The sequence below is a fragment of the Myotis myotis genome, unplaced genomic scaffold (assembly GCF_014108235.1).
Source record: "Myotis myotis isolate mMyoMyo1 unplaced genomic scaffold, mMyoMyo1.p scaffold_m19_p_15, whole genome shotgun sequence".
NCBI classification, from domain to species: domain Eukaryota; kingdom Metazoa; phylum Chordata; class Mammalia; order Chiroptera; family Vespertilionidae; genus Myotis; species Myotis myotis.
In genome coordinates, this window is record NW_023416319.1 from 7,019,522 (window position 1) to 7,032,129 (window position 12,608).

General features: G+C 43.4%; 1 protein-coding gene across 3 annotated transcripts in view; it reads right to left on the minus strand.

The window, feature by feature from the left end:
- Positions 1-1,845, minus strand: part of LOC118669710 (pancreatic lipase) — a 36,689-nt gene extending 34,844 nt beyond the window's left edge. For all 3 annotated transcript variants that reach the window (XR_004972104.1, XM_036335860.1, XM_036335859.1), the window contains exon 1: positions 1,447-1,845. The gene's annotated coding sequence lies outside the window, so the exon portion shown is untranslated. The remainder of the gene's footprint in view (positions 1-1,446) is intronic.
- Between the last annotated feature and the right edge of the window lie 10,763 nt (positions 1,846-12,608).

A 12,608-nucleotide genomic window follows, 5' to 3' on the forward strand; every position in this document is an offset into this window, starting at 1 on the left:
AGCATTTCCTTGATTATCGATGACATTGAGTTTCTTTTCTTTGTTTATTTGGGTTTCTTCCATAAATTATCTCTTCATCATTTTGTTTTGTTTTTTTTAAACTGGGTTGTCTTTCTGTTTCTTATTTGTTAGCATCCCTTACATATTCTGGAAATAAATAACTTGTGAGTTATATGTGTTGCAATATGTTCTCCCAGTTGTGGGACTGAGGGTTTTTTTACTTGATTTGTGTTTTCTTTTCATCAACAGAAATGCTTAATTTTAGTGTAACTGAATATATTTTTTTTCCTTATGATATTTATACAAGGTGTCCCCCCAAATGTATGCACACTTCACAGCTGATGGCTCAGTTGATGTTTCTTTCTTTTCAGATTTAACCCATTGGAATTAATAATTCAAAAGTGTGTATGCATTTTGGGGGGTCACCCTGTCTATATTTATATCTTCACAAAGAAATCCTTCTTAACTCAGAAGTTATAAGGATATTTGATGCTGTCTTCTGATTGTTTACAGTTCCCCTTTCTACACGTGAATCTTTAACCCACCTAGAACTGTAAGGCACCTAGAACTGGCTACACACCAGTTGTCCTCACACTATTTGTTGAAAAGTCCAGTCTGCTCACACTAGTTGGCGCCTGTCAGTTCCATAATGTGTCATTTCTGTATTTGTACGGGTCTGTGTCTGTTGTTCCATTGGTCTCTTGGTCTATCCTTTCACACACTATTTATTATTTTAATGTAATTTTTTATTTTCTTGTGGTCAGAACACTTTACATGAGAGCCACCTTCTTAACAGATTCATGAGTGTGCAGTACAGATGCCTGTCTACAGGCACAATGTCGTACAGCAGGTCTCTAAGCTTATTCATCTTATAACTGAGACTTTACACCCCTTGAGTAACAACACCCCATTTAAAAACACTTTAGTAAGGCTCCGAAACTACCTCCCCAACATAATCAGAATACTTCTCAGGAACCAGAGCTTAATGGAGCAAAACTAGAAGCGTTTTCATTTACACCAGATGAAAAAACAGGGTACTTGTTATTGAATACAATTTAAATTGTGCTGGAAGTGCTAAATAATGCAACAATTCAATACCAAACAGTCTACCAGCTGGGGAGGAGGAGGCAATGTTCCCTTATTTCCAGATGCTATCACTATATTTATGAAAAAAACACTGAAGACCATAAGAGAATTCTGTAAGGTGCTCAATTGTAAAATTTATATGCAAAAATCAACAGATTCCTTTCTCGGGAAACATTTTCATTTGAGAAGACATTATACTCATGAAAACAGTAAAAAAACAATGAATCATTTTTTATCCACTTACAATTAAAATATCATCTTAAAGAAACACACACACACACACACACACACACACACACACACACAATCTCAGTAAGATACAAAATATCTATGAATCCCAATAGTAACTAATAATAATACCTTTTAAGCAGTTAACAGTGCCACCAGTGTTCCAACTGTTTAAAATTATCAGAGACCACGAAAAGAAACTCGTGCTTCACCAAAGAAAAATATCTAAACATCGAAAAACAATATTACGGAAAAAAAAAAACATTGCAAAATATAAAATAAATAAAAAAAGGAAAGGAAACTTTGGACCTTATGTACCGAGCAAATGCCAGGTCTAGCAAAAATAATGCTAGTCCTAGATTACTTACTGATTTAAAAACAAAAACAAAAAAAAACACAAAAAAATAGTAAAATATAAAAACAAATTAATGTTTTATAGACCGTGGGAAAAAGAATTTTCAGCAAAGTACAAAAATTTAAAGCATTCCTTTCTTTAATTTTGTAATTCTTTACTGTGGAATAGCTCAGAATGTCACTTCTTTTTTAAATAACAGAATTGATAACTGATCAAGGAAATGTAATTTGGATTATAAAATACTTGCTTTAATAAAAATTCCTCATGGGAAAACATATTTGCCAATGTCATATCTGATAAGGGCCTAATCTCCAAAATTTATAGGGAACTCATACAACTTAACAAAAGGAAGATAAACAATCCAATCAAAAAATGGGCAAAGGACCTAAATAGACATCTTTCAAAAGAGGACATTCAGAAAGCCAACAGACATATGAAAACATGCTCAAAGTCACTAATCATCCAAGAGATGCAAATCAAAACAACAATGAGGTGCCATCTCACACCTGTCAGATTGGCTATCATCAACAAATCAACAAACGACAAGTGCTGGAGAGGATGTGGAGAAAAAGGAACACTCGTGCACTGCTGGTGGGAATGCAGACTGGTGCAGCCACTATGGAAGACAGTATGGAGTTTCCTCAAAAAACTACAAATGGAACTCCCATTTGACCCTGTGATCCCACTTCTAGGAATATATCCCAAGAAACCAGGAACACCAATCAGAAAGGATATATGCACCCATATGTTCATAGCAGCACAATTCACCATAGCTAAGATCTGGACACAGCCTAAGTGCCCATCAGTAGATGAATGGATTAGAAAACTGTGGTACATCTACACGATGGAATACTATGCTGCTGTAAAAAAGAAGGAACTCTTACCATTTGCAACAGCATGGATGGAAATGGAGAGCATTATGCTAAGTAAAATAAGCCAGTCAATGAAGGAAAAATACCACACGATCTCACTCATTCATGGATAATAGAGACCATTATAAACTTTTGAACAATAATAGATACAGAGGCAGAGCTGCCTCAAACAGATTGTCAAACTGCAGCGGGAAGGCCAGGGAGGGTTGGGGGGCAGGATGGAGGGGGGTAAGAGATCAACCGAAAGACTTGTATGCATGCATATAAGCATAACCAATGGACATAAGACACTGGGGGGTGGGGGAGGCCAGGGGACTGTCAAGGGCGGGGGGAAAAAAGGGACACATATGTAATACCCTTTGTAATACTGTAAGCAATAAATAAATAAATAAATAAATAAATATAAAAATAAAAAATAAAATAAAATAAAAAAATAAAAATTCCTTAAACAGTAAAAAAAAAAAAAAGAGAGGGATTTTTTACACTATCACTTAATCCTCAAACCAAAATATGGGTAGAAGTTGTTGTTATAAGCATTTTGTAATTGAAACACCTGAGCTTCTAAAAAATTCCATAGCTCCCCAAGGTCATTCACAGAACACAGCAGAGTCAGGGTTTGAACCAAAGTTTGTGATCTTAACCACTAAGCAAGACTACCACTCCTGCCTCTACAAAGAAGACTGTAGGCCTCTACTGAGGAATTTGTAAGAACACCCCACTCAATAGAGACAGGGTTTGAAGTGGATAACTGTGTATCATAAAGGATGTCTGTTCTTGTCTATATATATAAAAGCCAAGCGACCAGAACAACTGGAATGACGGGTCGCTATGACGAGCACTGTGGCCAGCCAACCAGCCTGATGTGGACAGGGCCAGCTGGCCAACCTCCCATGGCCCCTCCCCTTGGCTGGCCCAGGCCCCAATCAGCCCTGATAGGGGCAGGCTGGCCAGACCACACCGGTGCACAAATTCGTGCACTGGGCCTCTAGTCAGTTTATATTTGAATGCAATGCAAACCCAATAAAATGCTGACAATTTTTTTAGGTAACAACTTTATTCATATCAGGATTTTTTTCCTTAATTCACTATATTATTCTAATGTCTGGAAGTCTAAACATGGAAATTCATTAAAAAAGAGGATAACTTGCCCTAGCTGATATTAAGATATACTATAAAGTGTCACAGTCACTAGGAATAAAATAGGCCAGGTTCTCAGCCTGGGCAGTTTGCCCCTTAAAGATATTCTGCAAAATCTGGTAACATTTTTGATCATTACTGAGGATGGGATTCTCTGGCACCTAGTGGTTGAGGTCAGGGATGTTGTTAAACAACTTACATTTCCCCCTCCACCCTCCCCCCTCCAAAAAAAAATAAAAAAAAATCTCACAGTGCCCTAAACAACCCCTTACTCCCAACCCTGGCAATTATTGGGCCCCAAATAAAGAATGGCCATGCCCCCAAATGTCAATAGTGCCAAGGTTGAGAAACTAAAATAGGCAAATAAATACAACAGAGTAGAGAGGTGTCCTCAAACCTCCTTCCCTACACCAACTCTGACATTGCCTAAACATTAAAAACAGCTCCACAGCATAAAAACAAAGACAAGATATAAACCATAACCTGGGGGGAATATTTGCAATATATATGTCAGACCAAAAAAAAAAAAAAAAAATCCCTGATATACAAAGAGTTTTTACAAATCAATAAGGAAACGACAACCCATACAGATAATATAGGCAAGGCACACAAACAGAGTAGTCAGAAATTAAAAACATACATAAAATATAATAATACAAAGTGAAAATTATATGTAGACTACATGTATCAAATGTAATAATAAAACATAATAATAAAATGCAGATTAAAATGAGATACTGTCCAGCCGGCATAGCTCAGTGGTTGAACACTGACCTATGACCCAGGAGGTCACGGTTCGATTCCTGGTCAGAGCACATGCCTGGGTTGCGGGCTCCATCCCCAGTGGGGGACGAGCAGGAGGCAGCCAATCAATGATTCTCTCTCATCATGGATGTTTCCAGCTCTCTCCCTCTCCCTCCCTCTCTGAAATCAATAGAAACATATGAAAAAATAAATAAAATGAGCTATTATTTTGACAAGAAAAACACACAAAGCCTGCAAATACTGAGGCACCGCCTTTTGAGTCAGACAGCCTGGGAAGGGCCCTTGGGGTCCTCTGTTACTGGCAGTAATAAGTACGACTAGCGACGAAAGCTTCTATTCTCCCATCTCAGAGGAAAGCTGCAAAGGGCGCCCACCGCAGCTGTGGCTACCTAATGAATAGTCTCAATTTATGTTGACCAAGTGCCGGATAAACAGCATTCTTTCATATACACTGGCCTTGTTTGACTGTATAAATCTGTACAAATCCAATCTTCCTCGTGCAAATCCACTAGAGGCAATCTCGGGAAATTTTATTAGCTGTAATGATTTATTCAGGCCTCTTGAGTGCCATTTATTTCCCAGTAGAAATGTTTAGAGTATTTCAGTATTTCATTATTCACTGATTTTTCCCCTAAAGTCCATTAAAAGTTAAAGAAAAAAATTATATATGTATCTCCTACTGGGCTACAAATATCCCTAATGGTTTGGGCAGTGCTTAAGAATATCTCTGTAGAAATAATATTTGTACATAACCCTAATATCTTAAAAGAAGCTCTTCTATAAAAGGGAAAAAAAATTCCCTTTACACTTGCTGTTTCTAAATTAACTTAACTTCATGATTTGGTAGAGCACGCAAATATAAAGGTTGTCATTTATTGTGCCAATGGGAATTGTGATTCCCGGGCAGCGTGAGGTCAGGTGAAACCCCAAATTCCGGTATAGACTGACCCAGTGCTGCCTGGTCCCCAGACACCATTTCTGGGAAGCTCAAGTTGCCTGGTGGGCCGGTTCATGGAAGGCATTCCATCCCGCAGATGGGCTGCTTGGACTTGCCACCGAAACCCGCCCTTCAGTCGCACATCACACATGGAAAGAGTCCAGCCATGGTCACCACTTGCCCAGCGCCGGGCCCACAGTCACAGATGCCCGGGAGGGAAGGTGTTCTGAGCCCAGGGACTCTAAGGCCTGTGAGTTGTGTGAAAGGAGGACCCAGAAACAAAAGCCTTGGGGGAAGAAGGCAGTTACTTGTAAAGTGGGTACAAGGAAGTCATTCTTCAGGGTTACCGGTTTGTTAAACAAAATACCCAAGGGATTTGAAAGAAAACACACGCAGGAGAGCACCAAGGCTGTCAGGTTTACCTTGAGTCTGTTCATGGCGAGCCTCGTTATAAAATGGGGACCTGTCTTTGGCCAACAGCTCCGCAAAGGTGAAGGGTAAGATTAACTTACAGAGCTGCCCCACATCTCCCACTGGTTCCCCGACTTCCTTGGAGAAGGAGTTCCAAGTCCCTTACCAGGTCTCACAAGCTGGTCTCCGTGCTCACTGACGTCACATCATCTTACCTCCCGCCTCGCACTCGGGTCCAGCCACCTGGCCCCAGCTGTTCTTCAAACACAACCACGCATGCTCCTCCCTTAGACAAATGTTTGTTGAACGAATGAATCAGGAGGAGTTTGGGCGTCTGAGAAACAAGGAATTACAGATAAACCAACAGCTGTCCCTTTGTCTTTCCCTATGGACCCCAGGGAGTGGGCAGTGACAAGATTCCCAGAATGGTGCTCGGCAGAGAGGTGGAATTGTCCCAAGACCCTGGGGACGCAGGGCCCACAGCCTCTCAGCTCTGCTCTCACCTCCTTTTTTCTCAAAAAGAAGCATCATCTCCTGCCTCCTCACACCTGGGGCACACACAGCCTCATCTCCTGCCTCCCCACACCTGGGACACACACAGGCTCAATCCCCAGTGTGGGGCGTGCAGGAGGCAGCCAATCAATGATTCTCTGTCATTATTGATGTTTCTATCTCTCTATCTCTCTTCCTTCCTCTCTGAAATCAATGGGGGGGGGGGGGAGCCACAAGAATGTCAGAAACTTTGTGCCACCTTTGGAACAGTGTTTATGTACTAGCGTCCCGAAGGAAAATGGAAGACCTCTTGCTGTTCAATTCGTTCTTCTCATCCCGCCAGGTTCATCTGACCCAGAGCTGGTGTGAAGTTTATTCTGTTATTCTGTGTTAGGAGGACTGCTACCATTGTCATCTCTGATTTTCCATCTCAGAGAATAACGTAGGAGCCACTGATCCTTTGGAGTGAAATTGGGGACAAAACAAACAGAAGTAGCAAGAAATTATGCAAATGATGCAGGCCATTAAAGAGTAAAACCCACGAGTGAAGTGAGAATCTGAGAAGAATCACTCCTGGTGGGCAAATGTTTGCCGAGGCTAAAGGACTTGTTCCATCCTCACCACACATATTGCACTACTACGAAGGAAATAAGAGTTCAGTGGCGATCATAGCCAATGTCACATTTCATATTTGTCTGATGTATGTCAACGAAATTGTTCCATCCCTCTATTCCTCCAAAACTACCCAACCTCATGCTCAGCCCTCAACAGAACTCCCTCTGTGAATGTGGAACAGGAAACTCCATGAGGATGGGACCGAGCTTGGATCTCCTCCTTTTGAACCCTGCTCCCCAGCCTGGTCAATTCAACAGATTCTTGTTGAAGCAATGGGCCCAACACAACTACCAGCCTCAGACACAGGAAGTTCCCGTGATTTCTCTCACTTTGTCATCTTCTACGCTCACCCCCTCTGCATGCTAAGTAGATGCAAACAAATGGTACTTCCCTGCCTACTCAAAGCGCACAGGGGACACCCGTCACGCCTTGAGCCAAAGATGACAAATCGTGTTGGATTTGTGTGTCAATAACAAACTGGCAGTGGCTGCTTGGAGTGGGAGAATGTGAAGGAGTCTGAGGCCACAGCTGATTTCCGTGGGAAAGAGGATGGTGATCCCTAGTTGGGCGTAGGGGTGGGGAGTGAAAAATGGTAGCCCGTTGGCCATGCACTTTCCATTCCCGTCTTCAGTTAGTTATGTTGCCAGGCAAAAGCTAAACGCTTAAGTCCTGATGGTGAATGGAAGGTGCCAGCATGAGGTGGAGGAAGGATTGACCATGTCAGCCTGACAGATTCCCCAAACATCTCAAGGCTTCACCTGCCTCCAGCGGCTCCACGCAGGAGACTAGGTGAGGCTTTGGGACAATGAGTGACACCAACCTGTGGTTCTGACACAACATCGGAAACAACTGTGGAACTTTATAAAGTCAAGTCTTCAACTGAGACATGCTGATCCGGTGCTTGGGGACAATAGTTAGGGTTTGGCCTTGGAAGTGATGGTGAAAGAACGCTCTGCGAACAAGTCCGAGAAAGTCTTCTCTCCCCTGCAGCTCCAGAGAACCGGCCAACGGCACTGCGCGCAGTAGCAATGCTGTTAGCAGGACACCTGGACGTTGGGGTGATGCTGTGGCCTGTGAAAGTAACTCCCGTCCAGTGAGAGGCCTAATGCTCACTGGCCGACTTAGAAATGTTTTGCTGGGGAAGTTGAAATTCCTTTCTGCTCCCCAGAAGCCATAAATACACATATCTTCATTTCTGAGCCAGAGGAGATAACGAACCCTCCCCTTCCCCACACTTGCAGCTGGTGTGATGGTCTGGATAGAGTTCTCCTTTAAACAGAGCTGCAGGGTGTTGTCTCCTAGAAAGGAAGCCGTCCAGAGGCGGCACCTGCTGCCCACATGTTCCTTCAGCTGAGTCAGGAAGTAATGGTGTCTCCCTCCCCTTTATGTGGCATTACTCGCCCTCCTGCACATGCTCACACATCCCCAGCCTACGCTGCTTTCCAGTGTTCCTTTGCTGAGGTTATTCCAAAATGATGGATTCAAGCCTGGTCACTGCACCTGCCTTCAAGGTCAACAACGGGCATTGTTCCGCAGTGGACTCAGTTAGGACCTCTGCACTAGTCAGAGACAGCCCGAGATGAGTGGCTGAGGCGGGCTCTGGTTGGCATCATCCTAAATCTAGCTGGCCTGGCCTTTACCCCTCTTTCAGGAGCCCTCAGGGAAATTATGGCTCCTCTGGCCACTGTGACAGACAGTAGGCCCTTGATGGATAGATGTCTGTGTGTGTGAATGAATGAAATGTCAGTTCTATTCCTCCAGGACCATAGCTGCTGGAAAATAAAGAACACTGAATCCCAAAATGAGATCACTTGTAGCAACAGACGTGGTAACCGCAGAATTCAGAAATGAAGACCTACTGGCTTCTCTCTCTCTGTCGTTACTGCTTCCATCGGAGGTCAGTGAGCGGAGGACGAAGGCCGGAAGAGCAGTAGTGGAGTAAACTGGTTCTTTTCTCTGCTGCTCTTGTCCCCGTGCCTGCTTCTACCACACTTCTTGTTATGACATGTTGTAATCAGTGACTTCCTTTCCTGTGTCCTCCTCGTTGCTATGCAGACCTCAAGAGCAGGGACTGTCTCTTGATTGCTTGTTTTTCGTATAACCTCCTCATTTAGCACAATGTCTGATTCATAAGGGTAACTCAGCAAATTGTTGAATGAATGAATGAATGAATGAATGAATGAATGAATGAAAAGCTTTTGAAAAGAAAAGAAAAAGGTAGGACTATGTAAAGGCTAAATGTTTGCAAAGCTCAAACATAGAAATTAGGCTCTGAGGATAGAGCATCCGTCCGTGGACTGATGGATCACAGGTTCCATTCTGGTCCAGGCCGTGTACCTTGGTTGCAGGCTCGATCCCTGACCCAGGCCAGGGCGCGAGTGGGAGGCAACCAATCCATGTGTCTCTCTCACATTGATCTTTCTCTCTTTCTGTCCCTCCTCTTCCCTTCCACTCTCTCTAGAAATCAATGGAAAATATCCTTGGGTGAGGATTAACAAAATAAATAAATAGCCTATACAAGGAAGAAAACATTTGCCAAAACCGTTGGCTTAGTCTCTGTAGAATTCGCCTCTCATGTTGGAATAAAAGCCAGTGGAGAGACTCCACTCTTCCGACTACAGGACTTAAATCATTTGGGCAGAACTCTTAGAAAAGCATGTGTACAATTTTTAAAAAGCCCATCTGTTGGTACAACATCAGTATGTATTTGGGAAACAAACTAACAAAACACAAAGCACACTGATCATTTTTATTACAACAATCTACGGAAAGTAAAGGTTTACAAAATCCTTTGGGCCAAAGGGTATATAAAACAGATTGATTTTTCCCATGTGGGGGTGTCAAACCCCAGGAGGGACGTGAGATCTTTATGTTTATCTAACACAGCTTAGGTTTTAAAAGGCTGGGAAATAACTCGGCATGAATTTTATTTCTGTTCCTGAGGCTCGCTGCTTGTTCTGGAGAGTTGCAGAGTCAACAAAACCCGAGGGCTTTATTCCACAGGATCCTTTCTATTATTTACTCTGACCTGAGGAGCCTGGGAACATGGACACACAGTTCTAACCAGGGACCTGAGTTTTCCTGAGCTGACGGGAGCACGTATGATCGGCCTCCTCCAGCTCTAGGCATGGTACAGAGTTCAATGCCTCTTGCCCCTTTCCTTCAGCCACCCCCAGAGCACAAAGCCTGTTAACCTTCATCTAGGCACCTTTTCCCTCTCCACTGGCCATGTAACAACTAGATGCCAAGCCACCCAGTATTCGATTTTACCTACAACTCTAATGGCCACAGCCTTTTCAGATTGACAAGGTGCTACTACATATATGATCCTTTAGAGAAAGTGGGCAGTGAGCTTGAGAGCTGTACGGCAGGTGCAGAAATTGCCCATCCCACAGGCCAGCAGGTAGATGGTCATTCCCACTGCCTAACCCTGCATCTCATCCAGTCCCTCCACCTCAGTCCTAGTTTACAGGAAACATAAAGGTTCGAGAAAAACGCTAAATGACGCCAGGGGATCCCATCCGTGCCATGGAGACATTTGAAGGACAGTGACCTGGTTTATTCAACAACTGGGTGCAGAAGAAGGGCGAGGGGAACTGTCATAAATGAAAAGAGACTTAGGGATAGATCCATCTAAGGCAATGTGTGGATTTTGCTTGGATCCCAAGTTAAACCAACTCACTGCCAAAAGACATTTGTCAGACGATCTGGGAAATGTAAGTACAATCTGAACATAAGATGATATTAAGGGATTGTTAATTTTTTTAAGTTAACCCTGAATTCATTTGAACATTACTGTTAATTTTTATAAATGGATATTTTGTTATGTTAAACAAATTTGTTGTTTAGAGACACATACCAAAGTGTAAGTGGGAGAAAGAGAATGATGTCTAGGATTTGCTTTGAACCCCTCCAGCAAAAACACACACACAAAACAAAACAGGCGTGTGTGTTTGTGTAGGAACCGAGCAAACAGAACTGGCAAAATAGGAACGTTGTGAAACTGGCTGACAGCTACCTGAGTGGTTTTCCAATTCCCCTGCTGCTAAGAATATTTGAAAATTTTTACAATAAAAAGAACAATCTTGATGTTAGAAAGAGAGAGAGCAGGAGGGACTTGACAGTGTTGCATTCTGCTGAGGGATGAGATAAATGAGTAAAATCTCCCATCAGCTTCGCGATTGGCGGTCACAGGAAATTTCGGGGGGGGGGGGGCGGGAGGGTGTTGTTCTGAGTCAGATAGGAGTGGAGGGGAATTTAGGGTTGGCCATGATTTTTTTCCCAATGGGAGAAACTTCAACTTTTAAAAATTGAATACAGTGAGAGCTTGAATAAACAAAAGAAAGAAAATGTAACCAATTGGATAAGGGTCCCAAGAAAGGAGGAGAGGATGAGAGCCAACGGACAGGCAGGCATTGGCCTTGGCTAGGAGAGGGGCAGCTGCCCAAGTAGAAAGAAAAAGAAGGAGTGGATGCAGATGTAGGTACTCGGTATGTTTGGACCAAAAAGAGGAGAGATTTGCTCTCTTGATGACTTCTGTTTTCTGTATAAAGCAGGAGGAGATTCAGGATAGGAGGTATATAAAAACCAAAATCTAAAAACCAAAAGAACAAGATTTCAGAACAGTGTTGTTGACCAGTTTATAATCATGTATGTTCTCCCCATGATGCCATTTGTCCCAATAGCACTCAACTGTCAGGGTGCTGCTGAGAGAAAGAGAAACACTAGGTACATTCAGGTTGATGTTTTGCCTGACAGGATGCCAAAAAACGAACAAACAAACAAACAAACAAAAAACAGGCAGCTGAGGGTGTAGATAGGCGTTATTACTGAACGAAATAATCATGCAACTTAAGCTGGGTATAAACGGGTTGGTGGACTTCAAGAAAGCAGAAGGTTAAGGGATCAGAGTTCACAAAGACATCTGGGAATGTCACTTCGTGAGCCCAAAGAGGGCTGTTGTGGTTGGAGTGGGGGACGCTCCCGTTAGCAAGTTTGGAGATAGGCGTTTGTGGGTGATACGATGAACCAATGGGAAGAGGGAGTGGAGGAAGTAATCGGCTAATTGGATTGTAAGTCACTTGCAGCATGAATGGCAAGAGCAGAACTTTCTAACAGACCGCTCCCGAACATTTGCAGGCCCCAAACACCATGCCACTGTAGTACAGGGCCCTCGGAGAGAAAAGCAGCATTTTGCTGTCCTAGGCAACAGTACACACAGATAATAGCATTGTCTCCTAGAATTTTCAGCATCCCTTTGCCTAGAGAGGCCATGCACTATTTGTCATCCTCACCATATTCTTATAATGCAAGGTGGGGGGGGGGGGCAGATATGAAGAACTGGGACAAAAAGTCCATATTTGATTAAAGCAGGGTTCCCAGAAATGGACTCCCACTTGCCTTTTCAAGCTCAGAAAGAGTTGGCCAGGAGACCTCCTGGGCACGGAGGCTGGCCAGGACTCCCAGAGCCTAATGCCATGTCCTGACTCATGACTTTTCCTCTGGGCCGGTGAGCCCTTCCAAAAGGAAGCCAGGCAACGTAGAGAGCTATGCAACCTCTGGACAACTGCTCTCACACTAAGGTTCCCCCGTCCCCTCTGAGACCCAACTCCATGGCCAACTGGCTGCAACGCAGTAGGGCGGGGATCCTCCAACTGGGGACAGTGCTCATGGCCACCCTGCTCCCAGGCTGGCCTAGGCCTCAGCCTGA